We start from the raw sequence: 19,876 nt of genomic DNA, 5'->3' as shown, positions 1-19,876 counted from the left end.
AAGAGACAGTAAAGGAATGGATAGCTATAATATACATATCTGGCAGAAAAGGTTGCAATTTTCTAAGTAGGTACAGGAAAAAGAAAGAACTCCTGGTCATTGTTATATGTTCAATCAGTAACAGTCAAATTTCCAAAACTATGTCAATAATTCTAAGGAACATCTAATAAATCTCAGGGGTTTCACTTTTATTTTGAGCCTTAATTACTTCCTCCAAGCCGCTATGCTTTCTTTACTTTTCTTTACAATGAGCATAAACTAGACAGCTTCTGTCTTTTTCCCAGTCTGTACCTCACGTTAGCTGAAGCCATTAATATCATTGTCTAGACTAGTCTCATACAAGCATAAGTTTAGTGCAGGTATCAGTGAGGCGTGTAAAAGTCGTTTCTTATTAAAACAGTCATGCAAATTCTGTCAAATGCTGGCACAGCAAATTCATGTTCTTTTGTCAAAATTATTACATTACACTATTAATATTCTCATTAAACATGTCCTTTTTTTTGTATTATGCCACAGATAGTAACAAAACAATCAAATGTTATGATATGACATTATTTATATAATATATTCTATTTTATATTAATTGCTTTGATAGTTTGTTGCAGAATTCCATTGAATTTTTTACTATATCCTAAAACCTGATATGGAGATCTAATGGCATGCACTGAAAAAAAAATAGAATTCAATGTATAAACCTGGTATCATAACATATTTTCTCATCTAATTCTGACCAAGGGCAGTATTATATTGCACAGCTTAGATGTGACTCAGCCTACAGTTAAAAAAGAAAAATTATAATTATTTTTTAACTGCACCTGTGTCATCCAAATGTAGGAAAGCTATATTGTAAGACCTTTTCTGAACGCATAAAGCGTAATGTTCATTTTGTATACTTGCATTCATGCTAGCCAGCTGGCACAGCTTTACTTTACCTTTGCTCAGCTGGCAAAGGCTATGTAACTTTCATACAAATAAATCCTTACAGTAAAGGTGAGGATGCATAATGGAAGCATAGGATCATATGCTTTCTCATTAGATTTCTGAATGACTTTCCTTATATGTCAAAGAGTTCAAGTAAAAGAAAAATAACTTACATAACTTCCCTTGAGAAACCAAATGGAAGAGCAAGAATTTCTCACACCTTTACTATATCTTTGAAAGAAAATAACTGGTCTTGAGTTCAAGTAAGGCCCAGAGATAAGAGAACCCCCTCTGTCAAGACAGAGAACTAACTTGATGAAATTTCACTTGTATCAAAGTGAAGGCAGAAATTAGAAATAAAATGTGAAAATATCAAGCAAGCACTAAACATAAGAAATTATTAAGATCATAGAATTGATATAAGAAACTTAAGACAGCACACTAAAACCTTGGGTTCCAGGACTAAGATAAATAAGGTCTAGCTTTCAGGAGAAAAAGCCCCTACCAAAGAATAAAATCTTAACAGTTGCATAGGTGCATTAGTAAACAAACATGAGGGAAGACGTTCAACTGGTAATTCTAATTAAAATTCTAAAACAATCAGGGGCATTCTTTATATCATAAAAATGAAATCATTTTTGATCACGCCCCTGTGCCGGAGCTCACCCCTAGGTCGGGGGTGGCTCCGTGTGGTGGAAAAGTCTCTCCTCCAACCCGTGCTTTCAAAGAAAGAATCAGTAGTCTTCTGTTGTCTGGTCTCAAGGCAGTTTATTGCAAGCTATCTAAAAGATTGTCTTCTCAGGCTGCTGCGGTTTGCTCAGCAGCTCAGGCAGAGCCACACACACCCCTGACACCCGCTCTGTCTGCTGTCTTCTCTCCCCACCCAGGGCTGGTGCTATCTTTTACATGGTACATTACGTGATACATGTTTACAGTTTTTCCCCAGTGCCTATTACCTATATTAAATGGTGCTTTTCTACTCTAAACCAATCTGTGAGTGCCAACATCACCAAGAACATGGAAGTAAGGAAGAAGAAAGAGGGAGGACAGGGCAGACCCAAATCCTTCCATCTTAAAACCTCTGACCCCCATCTACAAGACCTAAAAACCCCCTGTACAGTACTCAAAAATTCTTCCCTCTAATTTATGACTACTTTTACTATAATATCTAAACTTTTGTTGTTCTTCCTGCAAGGTTGGGAAATCATTCCATGGTTGAAATCCAAAATCATATCTGTTTCCAGCTGCCTGCCAGGGTCTCAAATGCTTCTGATCTGGACCAGGAACATCCAAAAATATCTGAGGGACATTTTGAGTTCCGATACCCCTGTACTACCCTTTTTGTACTTTTGCAGTCTGTATCCTTCTGTGAGCAACTAATAGGAAAAGTTATTTTGTTAAAAATATTACTTTTTTTCTGTGGTGGCGCCCTTTTAGTAAGTGGTTTAGTATAATATTTCAAGTCCACGACTACAACAGGTCTACAAAAGCATCAGTGAAGTAGCATAAAGCTGAAATCTGGGGATAAACAAGTGGAGGAGCAAAGACAAAGGAGAAGACACAATCCAAACTGCTATCATATGGAAAACCATATTTCTGATTCTCCCAGACTGTAGCCACATGATGCAGAGCTACCTCATCAAAGGAGCTGACTTGAGCTTCCTCATGCGCCTGAAGACTTCCTGAAATTCAAGCATGGAAATTATTCAGCTCACCATTTGTATTGGCACTGTTTCTATAAAGTCACAGAGAAGCATAACTGTAAGTGCAGAAGAGGCAAATAGTGTGTGACATAGCGTCCATCACTGGTGAGCTTTCCGCTTCAATCAACCAAACACAGGTGATATGCATAGGGTGAAGCGATGTCAATGAATGGTCCAGAGTGGAAAAGTTAATAATTCCGCAGTGAGGGCAAATAAGAACTTGGGGGAAAAAAGCTCTTAATCCTCTCTGTCTCTCTGTCAAAAACATGCTTTTCAGAATCTTGAGATTTTTGTTCCTTACTAGAAGCAGAACACAGCTCCATTCAGTCATTAACTATGAGGTAGTCACATAACTATGCCTAGAGTAATTGTGATCAGAGAGAACAAAAGTATCTAGATCTTCCAAAGTCTGGTTTGATAAACTATCCATACCCATACTAAAATTATAAGTTGATATAGAGAACTTGTATAAGCATTATTGATTTGTACAAGAGTTAATCAAAGCTTGTAATGCTCCTTCAGTAAAAGTTTTTATGTAGTCTGTTCTGGGGCAGGTATTTTGTATCAAGAAAAAAATACCACTTAATCTTATTTTCTATTGATCTGAATGTATAGTACATCTTATTTATTTTGGGGAACAAAACTGATGAAACTGACAAAGGGAAAAAAAATTAAATGCCTAAAGCAAAAATAGAAAAGGGTTCAAAGAGGTAAACAGAGAAATGATGGTAATCTGCAAGTTGTAGGAGAAAAGTATTTTAGATTGGAAGATTTGGATTGAAGAATCTCGTTACTTAATATGTGTTTTATATAAGATTATATGGGGCCACTACTGTATCAAAAATGAAAAGGAAGCAGCTGAAAGCTACAGCATACTGCAAAAATACTTTGAAGATATTGATATGGATGGATTATATCAATATTTTACTAAATGTGTCTCTCATAGCATAGACAATATCTTTTTGAATTTCTTAACACAGCAAATTAAAGCCCAATTATAGCCCTCAGTAAGGTTTTTGAATCACTGTACTATGCCCAGATGCAGTAGTGATCTTAATATAAAATTTAACTAAGTTAACACACATTTATTAATTCAAAAGCATTAAAATTCTGTTAAATCACTTTCAAAATACAAAATTAAGATTTGCCTGGTTTTAGTCTGTGATTTTGGTCAGTGGATATTAATAACATATCTGAAATTCCCCAAAAATCTGTTTATTCTGTAGTTGAAATAAGAAATTCCAGTTTAAGGAAACTATGTATATGTGTTTTTAAATAGTCCCTGGAATGAAGAATGAGGAAGGAAATGCCAAACTATGTTTTTTTAATGAATACATTTGAACTGTTTCTCTTCACAAAACCTGCGATTTAGATTTTAATGTATCCCTGATATTTAGATGATCAAAGCTGTAGAACAGTACTGCTGTCAGAACAGCATAACATTAATAGAATACTTAGAAAAACAGTTTTTTCTAACAGTAGTTTAAAAAAATGCAGTATATTTTAATGATTTTGTATACTTTTTCTAAACCACTGGACTTCAAAATGAATTTTAGCTTTTTAATTTTTTTCCCCAAATTGTTTTAACGAAGATTAATTTTAGGGAGACTTTCCTACTATTAACAATGTCTCTTATAGATACAATTCTTTCCTTCCAGCACTATTCCCATTCAAACTCCTCTATGGAGCAGCAGGCTGCAATTTCTGCATCTGTGCTGTAATTCTACTGTAATTCTTGCACAGAAGCCTAGTCAATCAACCCTGTCCTCCCCATGCTAGCCAACTGTCCCTTTAATACATCCACAGAATTCAATATGAATTGAATGAATAGAATTGCAGTGCTAGGGAGACAGTCAGCTACTACAGAGAGATGGGATTGATTGACATTAAAGCATCTGTGGAAGAGTTATAAAAGAATTACAGCAAAGACACTGCAATTGCACCCTCCACACCTCATAAGAGGGACGGGAAGCTACAAGAGATGCTACTAATAAATAAATCTGCCTTCCAACTAAAGCTGCATCAAAACCTTTTTTTTTTCCTTTTTGTATCCCCAACTTCAATTTGTGAGCAGCTTTTATTAACTATGTGAAAATTGGGTGTGACTTCAATTCTACAGTGGTTACAATTCTAGGACAGTATTAATTCAAAGTCAGATGGCATTTTTTTTAAGCCAGATTGTAGCTTTTCCAGATCATTCTTCCCTTTCCTCACTATTGATACAGTTGGAAGTATATGGGACTTACTCATATTGAATTGTAGGCATCTTTCAGTACCAGAACAGGAATACATATAATATCATTGCAAGGTAAACACAGTTGCTATTTTTCAGTTTGTCCTGGTTTAGGGCAAATCTGGGAGAAAACTTCAGAACTTTTTTTTCCTAGAAAGCAGATTCAAGCAGCCCCTCTATCAACTGGTTTGGGAATAAATTTCTTTGAAGAAAAGTGGAAGAAACCTGTTTATTTAATAGGTAAAGCATCCACTAGCACAAAGAAATTAACAACATTAAACAATAAAACCTCTCGGCACTCTAAAAGAGATGACAAACTCAGAAAGTACCCTTCATGGGCTGTAGCTCAGCTCATTCAACCTCTCATCAGTGCCCCTGGTGCTGGAAATGCCATGGTCCATGCCCTGCATGGTGGGCCACAGGTGCAAGCTCCCAGCATTCTTCTGGGTGTTCAGTCTGGAGTAGGTCTAAGCAGTTCTAAGATAAAAAAAAAACAACTACAGTCCAGGGAATTTCTCTGCCTCAGCTAGCTACTTGCTAAAAGCAAAGGAGAGCTCTGTCCCGCCATCTGTCTGCAGACAATACAGTCCAGGAGAAGGATGCGGGCAAGCAAATGTAGTTTCTGAAAACAAACTCTGTGCTTTTTCTCTCCTCTCTCTTCGCTCTCAGATCCAGTCATTAAGGTGAAAAATTTATTTCTGGGCTAAACAGACAAATGGGAATACAAGCATCACTAACTCACCCCAGGACACACCTGTAATAATTTATAATTCTGTGATACAGTATTACTTATTTAAATTGCCTGGTTCTGATTTTACTTTAATCAGAAGAGAAGGTGAATGTGTTGAATTTAACTAAAAACTTTAGTTAAATTTAACCGTCTTTATAATCAGTCTTGCTCCAGATTATGCAAACTTCATAATGAAGTTAAATTTAACAAAAACTGGTAGTCTTTCATTCTAGTTGCATCTAGGTTATTTAGAAGCACTGATATAAGAATTGTATTCAGATAACATATGTAGGTGTGTCTTGTTTGTTTTATTTTGAAGATTTTCATTGTTGTACCTAAAGATGAAATTCTTCTCAGTGTAATGCTGCTGGCAATAGATGGTGGTATTCAGACTGTAAGAACATATAGTTTTTTTAAAGTTCCTTATTTTTGTGTGTTTTCAGATGTATTTGCCTTTGTCTTGTTTTTCTGCTGCCAACCAATAAACAGCAGTTGTTTCATTATCAGTGAAACCTGAAATCATATAAAACAATTTCTTGAAGTAGTGGTTTCCTCACAAATACTTTTTGAAGGTCTTATAGATTGAGATGGATCAAATTTCTCCAGATTTACCTCTGAAGCTGTAAATTCTAGACGTATTTTCAATTAAAAAATGACTTTTTGAAAAAGAAATGGAAACATTTTATTCCACTGTGAAGTCTGATGCTGTTATCCATGTTAAACCATCTGGATAGAATGTTTAGGCTTTTTTTTTTTTTTTTGTAATATCTGTAATAATAAATCATTACAAAAAAACAATTATTCTGAGGTAACAGAATGTTTTGAATCATCTTGAATAAATCCACTTAGAGTTTTGCAGTGTTCCAAAACAAAAATAGGTACAGAAACTGCTTTTCTGAAGTCAGTTACCATAGAAAGGAAGTATAATAATAAAATCTTTCATGAGATCATACTTTATTGATTTAATCAGCTTAAAAATGTATGGATTTTTATGTGGCTACATTTCTATTTTATTTAACTGAAACAAATGTCTAAAAAATGTATGAATTATTAATGCTTAATTGTAACATTGTTTAGGGTTTTTTTCTTAAAGTAATGTCAATGAAACAAATCATCCATTTCAGGCACACAAATTGCATAAATCGAAGGCACAATAATTTATATGAATTATGTAGCTCACAAAATATTTTGTGCATGCTAAGGAAACCCTTACAGTGCTTAAAACCAGTTCTATGCTCTTCCAAATGCTAAGTGCAAAAGGAAGTGGACCAGAAGAAGAACAGTTAAAGGTAATTGGTTGGCTTGTCAAGAAAACAGCTTGTTAGAGTTGAAAAGACTAATCTTTCCTTGCTCTTTTGTCCAAAGAGAAGAGGAATAAGGAAGACCACAAAGTTGCTCCTATTTACAACAGGAAACCAAGGATGATTAAGAATGTATCCACGTCTTGAAGACCAAAGAGAGTGAAAGGCATCTTTTTCTATTGTTTGTTTATTTGGATATTTTTTGTTCAGTTAAAATGAAAACACTTAGTGCTGCAAGAGGTGTACTGATAACTTTTATCTTCCTTCTTGCTACAAAGGTAAGAGCTGCATTCTGTCCTTGACACACAGCAGACAAGGCACCGCCTGGTATTCCCAAATCTCATACTCTCTCGCTAGTAAAAAGAAAACCAAACTGAGAAGTATATGAAAACTTCTTGCTTAGGGAAACTAAGTATAGGAACGGGCAGTCATGCAGCATATATTCTCATTTGCTATATTTGTTAAAGCACATCAGGATATTCAGACTGAACATCCATGCTGCCTGCAACAATCTTCTTGTAATGCTGGATCTGTAATTGTCTCTCTCTGCATCTCTTTCCTAGGATATCCTTCATCAGACAGTGAGCTAAAGTAAGATAAGCACAACTTAAAGAACAGTACAATAGTTTATTCGCTAATGTTCAAAGAACGAGTGACTGTAACTAATACCATCTAGACCAAGCATTTATTTTCTCACAAAGCAGAAAGTGACAACCAACTAATCTTTGTGACCAGGCAGTCATCTGCCAGATGGGGAAAGGTGAATTTTCATTGCTGCTAGTAAGACATTAATCATCATCAACATCATGTTCATTGAGGATCTTTTTAATCCTTTAATTTTTTTCAGATAAGTCATAAAATTGTAGAAGATCCTGAGTTAGAAGGGATCCACATGTATTTGTCTTATTTAATCCCTGAGCTGTTAATGACTGCTGTCTCAACAATAATATTATTGTCTTTTTTTACCATTCTCAGTATACTTCTTTCCTGGTTGGAGAGTATGGAGATGTATAGTGATATATGAACTTGTATCATGGGAATGCTGAAATATATTTAAGGCATTCTTTTCTATATAATGCAATTTTTTCAGTTACAGCCCTACTCCTTGGAGATCCTTGGAGATCTTTATTTAAAATATCTCTGGATACAGTCTTCAGCAATCTACTCTCATTGAAACTCTTTGAGCAGTAACTTGGACTACCTAACTTCCAGAGGTCCCATTAAATCTAAATTGATATATGATTCTATGACATTTTCCAGAAAGGAATGCCCTGGAATAAATGTCTGTTGAAGGAGAAAAAAAATAAAGTGCACAGGTATATGGAAGGGCAATGGGAAAAGTCCTATGAAAATTTTACTCATGGAGAAAGGAGTTTGCAAAGGAAACTCACAGAAACATGCAAAGGTTTGAGTTGGAAAAGGCCTTAAAGACTATCTAGTTCCACTCCTTTCACCATGGTCTTGGTCACCTTTTACTACACCAGGTTTCTCAAAGTCCCATCCAATCTGACCTTGAACATTTCCAAGGATAGGGCATCAAAAACTTCTCAGACAAACTTGTTCCAGGATCTCCCCACCCTCACAGGAAACAATTTCTTCCTGATGTCCAATTTTAGCCTAACCTCTTTAAGTTTAAAGCCTTTACTCCTTGTCCTATCAGCACATGCCCTTGTAAAAAGTCTCTTTCCAGCTTCTACAGCAAGTAGTATATGCGGAGGAGAAAAAAAGACATTAAAGGTTATTCTTTCAGATGAATTGCAGACATAATTTCTCCATGCAACCCCATGATTTTTGGAACTTCCTGGATGTATTCATCATTATTTAATTCTATGCTTTGCTTGTTCAGATTAATGATTCCTTCTTCAAACCTGGATGAGCCTTACATAGAGGGAAAGACCTCAGTTGAGAGAAATAATATACACCTAAACAGGTCCACAAAATCTTGAAATCTGGATGTCTGTGCTGCTGGAAACTATAAACCAGTTCAGTGTTTTCTTCCATGTTCTCCCTCTAAAGAAAGCTGTTAATGAATAATTTGTTTTAAATCAAGCCAAAAACATTTTCAGGAAGTTGCTCAATCCTGATCTTGATGATAAAAATAATGTCATTTGGAGTAGATCTCATTCTCACTTAGGCTAGAAAGTAACATTAGCCTTGTTCTTTATGAAACTTGATGTTATGATTTACTTGCTATTGCAGCCTTGGAAAACATTCAAAGGCAGAGCCAATATTTCTTTCAAAGGGAGTACCAGAAATCTTGTTCCCTGTATCAGTGTCATAATTTTATTTCTTTTTGCCTTTATTTATATTGTTTTAACTCATTCTCAGCCTAGAATACAGCTGTCTGTTTTTTCTTTATATGTTAACACTGTATCATGCAAATGGAAGATTTCCTGGCAAAAATCATGATATAAAGAAATATTCTATAGAAAGAAAATATTCCTAAATTGCCCTTGTCAGTGTAATATATTATGCCCTAAAATATGATGGGTGTTCCCAGTCACACAATTAAGCAACTTTTATTCCCAGTCCAGTAATATGACGGTGACTGAAGTAGAGGTTCTACATTTTTTGGTCTAGTCATCCTTCTGACATCATATTTCTTTTTCTTTACTTCTGAGGCTGACCAGTGCTACTGCATGATAGAGAACAACCGCCCAACATTAGCAGCAGTTGTTGAGATTTTCTGTGTATATATTAAATAGGAGCCTATCAGATGTGAAGTAGATAATGAACAGTATCATGACTGATGACTGTTACCCATACAGCAAAAAAGGCTGGCTGGTGCAACACAGCCCAGCTTTAACTGTCCATAAAGTTGTCTCTAGCATAAACTTTAATAAGTTCATAAACAATGTAGAACATTATCAGAGATAATCAAGCAAGTGCTAAGTACGTCAATCTTGGATTTATATTTGTACAATTCTTCATCCAGCTGAAGTGGCTGAGAAACAAATCTCATTAGCCCAGGAACTCATCAGCACTGCATCAACAAATCTGCATTGGCTGTGGGAATCCGAGTTGGCATTGCTATTCACTGTTTTGCCACAGTACATCAACATATGAGCTCTGATTGCTTGCTTCAAGCTATACTGAAAATACAGACCTCATGAATTACTGAGACTCATCATGCACTAGGAAATCAACCAATCATAAAAGGAAAAAAATAGTTCAAAGAATTCTGCAAAAAATAAACCTTAACTGTTCCTCTGCCGGATTCCTTTGGACCTGCAGATGCATCTCACCAGGTCTCATGGACTTGTGGACATCCAAATTCTTGAAATGGTCTCAAACATGGTCTCCTATTGCTGGCAGTTTTTAATTCTCCCAGTCCCTGTTTTTTGTCTTTTATGGCTCAGGTGGCGTTGCTTGAGCACTTACTGGTGAAGACCAAAACAAGGAAGTCATTAAATACCTCAGCCTTCTCCATATCCTGGCTAACTAGGTCTCCTGTTTCCTTCTGTAGAGGAAGGAAATGTTTTCCCCGGCCTTCTCTTGCCATTAGTGCCCTTGGCCAGGTCTAATTTTTATCAGGACTTCAGCTTATTAACCTGATCTCTGGCTGCTTGGATAATCTCTTTATATTCCTCCCAGGTTAGTTGACTGAGTTTCCACCCTCTGTAGGCTTCTTTTTTGGGTTTCAGGTTGTTCAGGAATTACTTGCTTATCCACACAGACCTCCTGGTATTTTTGCCTAAGGTGATATATCAATATTAAGAAGCTTTCTTGAGCCACTCTTCTCTCCAAGGCTTTATCACACAGCACTCTACCAAGCAAAACCCTGAAGAAGCCAAAGTTTGTTTTCTAGAAGTCTAGAGTAGTGAGCTTGCTGTCTGCTCTTCCCACTTCACTGAGGATCTCCAAGTCCACCATTTCATTGTCACAGTAGCCAAGTCTGCCCTTCAACATTACATTCCCCACTTCAACAGCTCCTCCTTGCTGATGAGAAAAAGGTTCAGTGCAACATCTCCTTGCTGTCCTTGGAGAGGGACATTGCCACCAACACATTCCAGGAACTTGCTTATGCCTTTCTTTGTTTTGCCTCCAACACAGAAAAATTGATGTAATACTGGGGCAGTTGAAGGCCCCCACAGGGGCTTGTGAACATGAGGCTGCTCCTATTTGTCTGTAAGGGGCCTCAGAATTTCAGTCTTCTGTTGACTGGCCTGCCCTGGACCCCCACAATAATGTCCCCTGTCCTTGCTCTCCCTTTAATCCTGACCCATAAACTCTCAGGCTGCTGCTCATCCATCCCTAGGTGGAATTCCATGCACTCCAGCTGGTCATTGACAGGGAAGGCAACACCCCCTCTTTGTCTGTCCTCCCTAAAGAGCCTGTATCCTTGCATTCCACAGCAGCCATTCCACCACATCTCCATGACAATAAGATCATAGCCCTGCAGGTGAATGTATTTTTGTAACTCCTCTGGTTTATTCCCCGAGTATGTGTTAGAGGCATTTAAGTTGGGCCCAGGATAAAGCTGACTTCCTGGCTTCATTTGCAATTATTATTTTCAGGACGTATTTCTAAGCAGGTATTTATTTAATGAAGTTGTACAAAGAAAAACACCTTACCTGTCCCAGAAAAAACTCTAAGCAAATAAAAAAGCTAAAAAGTGATGTCTCTATACATCTAAGATCTAAGGTGACATGACAAAAGAAGCACTATTGAAGCAGCAAGAGAGATAAAGGGTAATAACCCAAATATTCTACATTTGAAATAAGGCATAGGAGGAATTTGGAAGAAACGCGTGTACAAGCCTCTCTCTAAAAATAATGCAGAGATGAAGGTAATGTTCGAGTACCCAAACCCATTTGAAAATATCAGAGGTCAGTTGTTCTCAGGCTTACATTAATGACATTAATTTGTGTTTGTATATCTTACCAGCATTTTGCCCTCCTGCTCTTACTTTTCGTGTTCTAATCTTCAAAATAGTCTGATATATTTTTAAAATTAGCAGTGAAGGATATTTTTTCTTCTTTTCCTCCACAAGTATAACTCTCCAGAGGGATACTGGCCTGAAGCCCAGGAGTAGTGCTGCAGGCTTAGACTAATAAATCATTTTTAATCAGATAGTTTGTATCACTGTAGTAGTGTTAATTTCATTTTAATATCTTTATGTCCAGAGAACTCACAGTAATATCTTTCAGCTTTTACAGCTTCATCTTCTGAATTCAAAAGATAAATATATAAAATAGAATCCCCCACATATGCAAAATTTGAGGTACTAATAGATTATTATTTGATTGAATTTTCATTTCTAGATTCAAAGTGAGAGAATCATGTTTTGCAAAACATAATTTCAAAGGAAAATTTAAAACTATACCAAAAAATTGTTTCTTTTGTATAGATGCAACTAAAAAATCTTAATTCCTCTCTGTTCATCATCCCATTAATATTATTGAGTTTGCTAATACTGAAAACATTAGTAGTAATTTGTATCTTCTCAGGTCTTTGTCCTTGTTTCGTTTGTGTGCATGAATAAGCTAAATATATTTGTTGAATTTTTTGTCCTCAAAATATGTATAATATGTTCCCTTCTACAATAAAATAAATTAACTAGACAGCAAAAGGGAATATGAAATCCCTGAAGAAAGTATATCCTAAAATAAATCAAAATATTTTAAGAATAAAGTAATGAATCCATTTCATTATTTCTTGCAATGAGAATAGCAATCTGAACATTAGGAAGTTCAGAATGTAATGCATCATGGAGTTCCATATAGAGAGCAGAAAAGCAATTCTAATAAATAGGCAGATCATATAAAAATGATTTGTATCAATATCTATCAGTCTGAACTCTGACAGTAGTGCACCCACTGTTTCCCCCAAAGTAGGCAATAATGAAAAAGTGTCTCTTCCATTTATGCATTAATTTCAGGACTGATTGCACCTAACCACATTGAATCTGTCCACATCCTTTTCAAGCATGGCAACTAATGATCACAATTCCTGTCATGTAGATCAGTGCTTCAACATCTGGTTGGAAATTGTCAACTCTGCATACTACAAATCTATGTTCTGTCAATATTACAAATTGATAAGCAGACAGGTGCCATTTCAGAACTTCTCTCATACTATTTTAAGCTGTGCTGAGCCATTTTGTCAAATAAAGCTCAAAAAAGTATTTCCCTGAGCTCAAAAAATGTTTCCCTGCATTTGCTTTTTAATACACAATATTGCTTGTGTCCATTTCCAGTTTTTTTACCCTGATTCAATTTATACTCTTCAGGATGATACAACTTTAAGGTATAATTTCCCAAAATACAACACTGAGAAAATATCATAACAATTTTCTATGCTAGCTTCTCAGTTAGGCAATAACTCATGCACAGAGGATGTCTAATGGATCTTATGCAGATCAAATTCAATAATTTTAAAGGTTGGAGAATTGAGAACAGTTCTTCTGATAAGGGTCCTGGTGCACCAAAGGGTGGGCCTGAGCTGGCAATGTGCATTTGCAGTCCAGAAAGTCAACCCTGCACCAGAAAAGCTGGCCAGCAAGTGTGTGGAGGTGATTCTTCCCCTTCATTCTTGGGAGACCTCATCTGGAATACTGAATCCAACTCTGGTGTCCTCAGCACAGGAATGATATCTACCTGTAGGAGTGAATTCAGAGGAGAGCCATGAACATGATTAGAGGGATGAAATATCTCTTCTATGAGAAAAGTCTGAGAGTTGGTGTTGTTCAGCCTGCAGAAGAGAAGGCTCTGGGGAAACCGCATTGTAGCCTTTGAGTACTTAAAAATCTTTTTGAGACAGATGTGGACAAGCATTTTCTCAGGGTCTGTTGCAATAGGACAAGATGCAATGGTTTTAAACACATAGAAGGTCAACTTAGATTTGATGTAAGGAAGGAGTATTTTACAATGAGGGTAGTGTGACCCTGGAGCAGGTTGCCCAGAGAGGTGGTGTATATCTCATCACTGGAAATATTACTGGTCAGATTGGATAGGAGTCTTAGCAACCTCTTGTAGTTTAAGATGTCCCTGCTTATTGCAAAGGAAGTTTGAACTAGATGACCAGTAAAAATGTCTTCAAACTCAAACTGTTCCATGATTCTATGATTCTATGATTCTACGATTTTCATATTTATGTCTCTTGCCATCTTCTTTAATGGCTTCTTAATTCTAAAAAATAATAAAGAAATTAGAGGGGGGGGAAGAAAAAAGTATACATCAGGAATAAATTATTGTGAGATAAAAATTAAATTTACAACATAAGCTTCACTTTAATTATTATGCAGAACATAAAAGATACAATGAAATAAAATTCAATATGATCAATAAATTGCATAGTGTTAATCATGTTAAATAAGGGACATTGTAGACAATCTAGAAAAGGTCAGTAATGATTTAACTACTACTGCAAAAATCTACTTGACAACAGAATGGTAGCTTTTCTGAAGGAATAGACATTTTAAAAGTTAGAGAAGAAGAATGAATGCTGTCAGATTAGGCAAAAAGAGTACTTACAAGCTAGGAATGACAAAGAGATAATCATGCTGACATCAAAACTTCTGCATAAAATAACATCTACTGTTAAAAAGTGTGAAGAGTTTTGTTTGTAATGAATATTTTGACAGATATGTCATACAGGTTTCACCTCTCTTTCAAATTTCCATTCTATTAACACAAAAGAACAAATGTACAAAAACATTTTTGGTAGTGTAGTAAATGCACATATATGTGCATACATATTTTAAGATATATATGTGCTCTGACAGTTAAGGAGTATGTGGTCTGACCTTTTGAGTATTTTCTGATTTGTTTGCTTTGTTAATCTCCTACCTCTGGTTTTAAGATAAACACCACAGGAAACTTCCATTGGATTTTTATTTTCAAAAGATTTGAGATATTCTGTAGCTACTTAAAAGATGTTGACCTAAGTCTCATACCAACAGTGTGAACAAGTGCCCTTTTCAGGTCACAGATTTTTTTATGCAAAGAGAGATCTATAAATATTTTTAATGTTTTGGGGTTTTTTTCAGGTGGAAAAATGTGTTCCCATTTCTATAGATATTAATTTATTATGTGACTTTTTCTCACTATACCATTAGTAATTTCAAAAACTGTAGAATGAACACAACACTAATCCATTTATCCATATCTATATGTGTTTGTGTTTGTGTACTTACATTTATGTAGTCCCCCTGTCTGCCCATGTAAACTCCGTGGTGGGTAAATCCCTGCCAGACACTATGCCTGGCTCTTGCTCCCTCCCATCTTCCACAGGATGGGATCAAAACAGAAGGAAGGCAAGAAGGCTTATGGATCAAGATAACAACAGTTCAATAAATTAAGCAAATGCCACATAAGGGACCAAAGCAGAAAAAAAATTCTGTTAGTTCTTCCCATTATTAGGCAGAAGTCTTTCTACTTCCTGGGAGGGAGAGCCCTTAGTATGCATAACAGTTGCTTGGTAAAATAAAGACCACAGTCTCAAACTTCCCTCTTTCTACTATTTTTTCCCTGAGCTTCTTACTGCTGAGCATGACAGCTTGCAGTATGGAATATCCATATGGTCAGTCTGGTTAAGTTGTCTCAACTATGTTCACCCACAAATTCTTGTCCACCCCAAGCTTATTCGGAAAGAACATGATGTGGTGAAAGAAAGCCTTGGTGCTGCATTGCATATCTCTATTGCTGTAATAGATATATGATTACTGTGTTATCAACACTCTTTTAGCCACAAATGCAAATCACAGCATTGTATAGGTTGCTATGAAGAAAGTTAACTTCATTTCACTCAGACTCAGTTCAAAATCTCATTTCCTATTTGCAGATGTGAGGAAAGAGGTAAATTTTATACTTCCTCCATCTTTCTAATTTTTACTATGTTGTACAAAGAGAAAATTATCAGACTACGTCGAGGGAACCTAAAGAGAGAAGTGCAACAAGAAAAAGTTGACAGCTCTACTAAGTTTTGTTTTTTTAAGTAGATAGGTTATGGAAGCCAGAAATAAACCAGAGATCACAGAAGGAGGAAAGCATTCAATTATATTGGGTCAGGGCATTGGGACAACCTAATCAGGTCTTACTGTCTTAATGAACCATATTTCTACATAACTAGAAGATAGTAACAATAGAACTAAAACTATGGAGATATATATACATATACACAGACACACATATACATATATATAAACTTCTAAATTTATACTATTAATATAATTTATTATATTAGATATATAATAGGTATATACATATAGGTTTAGATATAGAGAACACATCAGTCTTTAACAATATGACAGTCTTGCTGTGAATGTTGAAAAACAGGTGGACATTGCCCATTCACATTAAAAGGATGCACAGATGAGTTTTCAGTAAATCTTCACTATGAATTTGGTTGTTCTTTTTTGTTTGTTTGTTTTCCATTATCTGAACCAATGAGTTATGTAGCTGGTGAAAAATATTTCCATATCATTGAAATTTAGTGTACTTGTCTGTGACTCTGGAAAGACTTCAGAACAGCTGGAGCAATTGACATTGTGACAACTACCTAAGAATTATCACTATATAGTAGAGCATAAAATTTTAAAACCACTTCTAGAATCAGATGGATTTACACCTGCAAAACCTCAGAGCTGCAACAACAGAACAGATAGGCTCGCACACTTTAATGCCAAAGCAGGTGAGACAGGACAAAAACTACATTTTCCAAACAAATCAGGGATTCATTATGTCCTGTCAAGTACATCCTATTATACAAGAAAAGGATGGCAGTTCTGTCCCTTACTGCCAAGCCCCACAGCTTAGTGGAGAGTGAGTACCTAAAAATCTTCAACATCAAAAGGATTTTGAGCATACAGAGAAATTATTAAAAGAGTCTTCATTAAGACTACATTACAGCACAGGTTTATACTTTCCTCTGTGGCAAAATGGAATCTCTCTCAAATCCCAGCTACAGATTTATGGTTCAGCTGAGTTTCTATGACAATTTTAGGGGAAAAATTAATAAATTAGTCAAGCCAGTCAACAAGTCCTTCTTTTAACAAACAAGTTATTATTCAAAATCTAAATCAAGTGGATTTTATCTCAGTTTAGACTACTTGTAACAATAAATATATTTCAAGAAAATAAATAAAACATCCAGACTGAACACAAATCCTTCAGAAACAAAAGAATAAACAATATCAGAATGTCAAGAATGTAAGAATGTCAATGGAAAGTTATTTGATGCTTAACCATATTTGCAGAATGTTTCTGTGATTAGGTTTAGCAATTTAGAACATATTTCCTTAAATAATGAACACTTAATCACAGAAAAAAAAAGTAATAAATTTGAAGAGAAAAAAAAGAAGATAGGATTTTGTAAATAGGAGTAAATTATTCTACTCGTGATTCTTCATTTCCTCTAACACTCAAATATCAAAACCTAAAACAGAGCAAATAGCTCACCTCTTTCCTTTGAAAGTAATTAAAGATAAAATGTGCTCTACAGCTGTCACACAAATGAAAGAATGGAAACACAATTTCCAATAACAGAAAGAAATAACTTTTTCTATTATTTGAATTATGTCAAACATACCTAGTACTTTCTTCTAATATGGAAAAGTCAACATCAGTAGCAAACTTATTTTCATAAGTTTAAATAGAGTGACTAATATACAGTCCCTGTATTTTAAATACATTGTCTTTAAATACAGTGTCTTAAAATATAGTTTCTAAAAGCTACATAGAAACTTAGCTATAGTGAGACTTGGAAAGCCTCTGGAAATTTTTTGTGTGTGTCCTACAGTCCCCAGTGCCCTTATTTTTGTCATGGGAATGGAGTATAAAATCAGTTTATTCATGTTCACACATAATTCAGTGTCTGAGCCTTCTAGTGCTGAGAAGAGGAGATAAAATTTCTAAAATTTATATATGCACAGCAAGAAGCAGAGCTTGAGAAGAAAAGAACAAAGGTTGTGTAATTGTGCAGGAATTCTGGCATCTTTGGTTACAACGAACAAGAGATCTCTTCCTTCACTTACAAAGATGTTGCAGGTGGTGAAACTATTTTCTTTGCAGAGATGTGAGCCACCCACCTAAAAACCAAACTTCTTGAATTCATGAACCAGAGAATTCATAACATTAACTTTTAGGTTCATCAACATTACAGATAAAAGAATGTCTCTAATGTAGCACTGAGGGATACTTTGCTAAGTCAAACCCAATTGTTTGGGTTGCAGTCACAGGATAGTGGTTGAAATACAACAAAAAAAAAAAAATCAAGAACTTTCCCCCAAAATTTTTTATTTTTCAGAGGGTGTGAGTTATGAATTACAGTTACTACTGAACTGAAAATATTCTGTATAGGCCTTAGTTAGAAATGGAATAATTAATTCAGTAAAAATGTAACTCAAGTCTTACTTACTGTACTACATTTTAACACTGCCATATATTCAAATAAGTTATTAAATACACCATGAAGTGCAAATCCACGGTAGACCTGCTAGTAAGGAAGACAAGGAAAAATCTCAGGAAAAATTTGGAAAGAAAGATTGCATGAAGGGAAATGCAACAAATAAAACAGAACAGAGAAACTAAATCGATTAATATTGTTGAACAAAAGACAAATGTTTGCTGCAAATCTGTAGCTAAACTACTAGTATAATGTAGAACATGATATTATAGTATAGACATCTTTATGAACCTTTTAAGAAACATGTAATGTTTTTTGTTCTTACTGATTCAGGAGCAGTGACAAAGACTTTCCTTTGACTGATTGCTCCAGAAAAGAACAGAAGATATCTTGCGTCCTTCAGACCTACCATAACATTTTGAATTTATTTCAAAACATGATTTGTGCCTGCTAAATTTGGTAGGCAAAATTGTGAATGGCTCAGTAAAAAAAAAAAAAAAAATCTCCCTTTTTATCCCTGCTTTCATACTGTCATTCAGTTTGGATGGCTACAAGGATAGTTATGATATACATAGCATGTTCAGAATGGGGACAATAACCCAAACTTAGCACCACTCCATGATACTCTGCCCTTGTAGTACAAAAGCCTCAGAGAACTTTCAACATGACATTTTAGTCAGAAAGATGTGAGGCAGTTGGAACTGGGAAAGTTGGAAACACTGGAAATCTGAAACTAAATACTCAAATAACAGAAAACTTCACAAGTTGTTCTAACAGAGGAAAATTAGAAAGAATCATAGAAAATGGAGAAGAAAATCTAGAAATTATGTAGGGGAAAAGACTGTAGGATTGCTGGGCATTCAAGGAGAATGCATTTTGTATCAAAAAGTTTTGAACATTTTCTTTTACTAAACAGGTAATCTTCTACTCCTTTGTCACTCTCTCTCTCTCTCTCTATGTGTATATATATATATATATATATATATGTATATATATATATATATATATATATGTATATAAAGGGTCAATAACAATGACGCTTTATGTATTCTCTGCTTTTTCCTAATTGAAATTTATATAGAATACCAAGTCAACAGTGATACTGAAGAGACTTTTATTCATAACTATGTTCAACATTTTATGTAAAATGATTACACAGCGCTATAGGATGAAAAAAGCCTTACCTTGTCAACTTACAGCACATATAGCACAGGAAGAGCATTGACCTGTTGGAGCCAGTCTAGAGGAGGGACACCAGGATGATTAGAGGAATGGAAGTGCCTCTCCTGTGAGGAAAGACTGAGAGTTTTGGGTTTGTTCAGACAAGAAAAGGCATCAGGGTGACCTAATTGTGGCCTTCCACTACCTAATGAGGATTTACAAAAAAATGGAGAAGGACATTTTACAAGGGCATGTATTAACAGGATGTAGGGGAAAGGCTTCAAACTGAAATAGAGTAGGTTTAGATTATGCATTAAGGGAAAATTCCTTACTGTGCAGGTGGTGAAGCGCTGGAACAAGTTGCCCAGAGAAGTTGTGGTTGCCCTATCTCTAAGAAGGTTCATGGACAGGTTGGGCAGAGCTTGGAGCAACCTGTCTAATGGAAAGTACCCGTGTCCATGATAAGGCTGGAAGTAAGTGA

General features: G+C 35.5%; 1 long non-coding RNA gene across 1 annotated transcript in view; it reads right to left on the bottom strand.

Annotated features, from left to right (window-relative positions):
• LOC105759036 (uncharacterized) overlaps positions 1-19,876 on the bottom strand; it is a 66,960-nt gene that overhangs the window by 24,476 nt on the left and 22,608 nt on the right. Inside the window, exons 7-8 of the long non-coding RNA XR_012054192.1 lie at positions 19,419-19,520; positions 5,187-18,324 (exon numbers count right to left, since the gene is read on the bottom strand). This is a non-coding gene — a long non-coding RNA (uncharacterized lncRNA). The remainder of the gene's footprint in view (positions 1-5,186; positions 18,325-19,418; positions 19,521-19,876) is intronic.

The sequence above is a fragment of the Taeniopygia guttata genome, chromosome 2 (genome assembly GCF_048771995.1).
Source record: "Taeniopygia guttata chromosome 2, bTaeGut7.mat, whole genome shotgun sequence".
NCBI classification, from domain to species: domain Eukaryota; kingdom Metazoa; phylum Chordata; class Aves; order Passeriformes; family Estrildidae; genus Taeniopygia; species Taeniopygia guttata.
Note: the sequence above shows the minus strand (reverse complement) of the source record. Positions and strands in the feature narration are given on the sequence as shown.